This window comes from Choloepus didactylus, chromosome 11, assembly GCF_015220235.1.
Source record: "Choloepus didactylus isolate mChoDid1 chromosome 11, mChoDid1.pri, whole genome shotgun sequence".
Taxonomy (NCBI): Eukaryota; Metazoa; Chordata; class Mammalia; order Pilosa; family Megalonychidae; genus Choloepus; species Choloepus didactylus.
This window is the reverse complement of record NC_051317.1, coordinates 26,337,387-26,340,793: the sequence shown is the minus strand read 5'-3', so window position 1 is coordinate 26,340,793 and position 3,407 is coordinate 26,337,387.

Sequence of the window (3,407 nt, the reverse complement as noted above, 5' to 3'; positions counted from 1 at the left end):
CTTACAATCGGTTGAAAACTTGGGCTTGGTTTACAGATGGTTCTGCACAATATGCATGCACCACCTGAGAGTGGACAGCTGCAGCACTGCAGCCCCTTTCTTGGATATCCCTGAAGGGCAGTGGTGAGGGGAAATCCTCCCAGTGGGCAGAACTTCGAGCAGTGCACCTGGTTGTTCACTTTGCTTGGAAGGAGAACTGGCCAGAGGTGTGTCTGTATACTGATTCCTGGGCTGTTGCTAATGGTTTGGCTGGATGGTCAGGGTCTTGGAAGGAACATGATTGGAAGATGGGTGACAAAGAAGTCTGGGGAAGGGGTATGTGGATAGACCTTTCTGAGTGGGCAAAAAACATGAAGATATTTGTGTCCCATGTGAATGTTACCAGAGGATGACTTCAGCAGAAGATTTTAATAACCAAGTGGATAAAATGACCTGTTTGGTGGATACCAATCAGCCTCTTTCTCCAGCCACTCCTGTCATTGCCCAATGGGCTCATGAGCAAAGTGGTCATGGTGGTAGGGATGGAGGTTATGCATGGGCTCAGCAACATGGACTTCCACTCACCAAGGCTGACCTGGTCACAGCCACTGCTGAGTGCCCAGTCTGTCAGCAGCAGAGACCTACACTCAGTCCCCGATATGGCAACATTCCCCGAGATGATCAGCCTGCTACCTGGTGTCAGGTTGATTACATTGGACCACTGCCATCATGGAAGGGGCAGAGATTTGTTCTCACTGGAATAGACACATGCTCCAGATATGGGTTTGCCTTCCCTGCACGACATACTTCTGCCAAAACTACCATCCATGGACTTACAGAATGCCTTATCCACCATCACAGTATTCCACACAGCATTGCTTCTGACCAAGGAACCCACTTCACAGCAAATGAAGTGAGGGAATGGGCACATGCTCATGGAATTCTGTGGTTTTACCATGTTCCCCATCACCCAGAGGCAGCTGGGTTGATAGAACGGTGGAATGACCTATTGAAGAGTCAACTATAGCACCAACTAGGTGGCAATACCTTGCAGGGCTGGGGCAGTGTTCTCCTTTATATGCTCTGAATCAGTGGGGCTGTGTCTTCCATAGTGAGGATTCATGGGTCCAGGAATCAAGGGTTGGAAACAGGAGTGGCACCACTCACTATCACTCCTAGTGATCCACTAGGGAAATTTTTGCTTCCTGTCCCTGCAAGTTCAAACTCTGCTGGTCTACAAGTGTTTGTTCCAAAAGGAGGAGTGCTTTCACCAGGAAACACAGCAATAATTCTATTGAACTGGAAGTTAAGACTGCTACCTGGCCACTTTGGGCTTCTCATGCCTCTGAATCAATAGGCAAGGGAGGGGATTACTGTACTGGCTGGGGTGATTGATATTGGGTATCAAGGGGACTTAGCACTGCAACTACACACTGTAGGTAAAAAAAAGTTTTCCTGGAATACAGGGGAACCCTTAGGGTGTCTCTTAGTCCTACCATGCCTTGTGATTAAAGTCAGTGAAAAACTGCAACAACCCAATCCAGGCAGGACTACCAATGGCCAAGAAACTTCAGGAATGAAGGTTTGGGTCACCCCACTGGGCAAAGAACCAAGGCAAGCTGAAGTGATTGCTGAGGGTAAAGAGAACATGGAATGGGTAGTGGAAGAAGATAGTCATAAATATGAACTATCACCATGTGACCAGTTACGGAAACAAGGACTATGATGGCATGAATATTTCCTCCATGTTTTGTTATGAGTATGTTTGTATTTGTCTGTAAAGCAAATATCTTTGCTTTCTTCTCTGTCTTATTACTTTATCATATGACATAAGCTGTATTGTTCATTTTGGGGTATTTAAGTTAAAGGAAATCAGGTTTAAGAGTTAATGTCACCCAAGGACTTGTACCCTATTCTGGAGAGATTTAGTGTGTTCCAAGTTGTATGCAGGACAGCAGAATATTGTTAGGTGAAATATATGTCTGTTATTGTTCTCTACTCATAGATAAAGTGTCGTTTAAGGTGATGTGTATAACTGCCAAGTTGACAAGGAGTAGACTGTGATGGTTAGGTTCATGTGTCAACTTGGCCAGGTGATGGTACCCAGGTGTCTGGTCAAGGAAGCACTGGCCTAACCATTACTGCATGGACATTTGGGCTGGTTTATTAAATCACCAGTCAATTGGCTGCAGCTGTGACTGATTACATCAATGAAAGGCATGTCTCCCACAATGAGAAAATGCAATCAGCTGGATTTAAGCCGATCAGTTGGAGAATTTTAAGTGAGACAGAGGACTTTTACTTTTTCTCCCTCTCGTTTCCTGAGGGGTTCATTGAAGTTGCCAGTTTGCTGCCTGAGGAGTTCATCAGACATCTTCATTGGAGTTGCTAGTCTGCAGTCTGCCGTGTGGAATTTGGACTCATGCATCCCCACAGTTGCGTGAGACACTTTTACAAATCTTATATTTATAGATATCTCTTGCTGATTCTGTTTCCCTAGAGAACCCTAAATAATACAGGCAGTATATGGGTGCTCTGCATTTTCTGCATGATTTTTCTTAAATTCATAACTTCTCTAATAAAAAAAATAAAAATAAACATATAAAAAAGAAGAGGCCAAGGACGTGGAATGTGGTGGTCACCACTGCTACCGGTCCAAGACTGATGCAAATGAGGGGGGACCAATAATCTTTAATTTCGTGCCCAGACTAAGCACAACCCAGCATTCATTTATCATGAGCAGTTTAGGTCAGTGCCTGAGACGTCAAAGCTTGGGTTTCCTCTAGGATGGCGTGAACACATTTGGACAAAACAATCCAGGAGAACTCTTTATAACCAGAAAAGAACCTTTTCTTTTCTTACTCAATTTCTCAATAAATCAGCCTCCCATTAGGGGTTCTTCTACATCAGACTTACTCTGGAAGTCTGTCCTCACACCTGACCAGAGGCCAGGCTGGATGAGGTCCCGCCTCATGCACAACCTCCTTTCAGTTCTAAAGACATGATGAGCCCATGGCTGCACGAGGGCTTTCAGATTCCCTGAACACAGGATGGCTTTCCAACATGATGATGATGATGGCAAATGCAGACCTTTTATAGCTAACTATGATCACGCAATTATTAAACTATAACCATAAAGGCATGTTTCGGCAAGATGTTTTAAAAACTAAACCCTCCAAAAGAAGCCTCCTTGTTAACCACTCTGAATGCTCTATGCATCATGGCAGACTGTATAAATGAAATCCTATGTATAGAATTATTAAAATTATATGGTGATTTGTAAAGTGTCATTTAAATAATTTTAAATAATTAAATAGGAGTGCTAGTGGGGATTTGTTATTTAGAAAGAATTACATTGCTATTCATCTTTTTTTCATTACTAATTTCGCCTAACAAATCATGATAGGGTGAGGGTGGAATTTTAATTT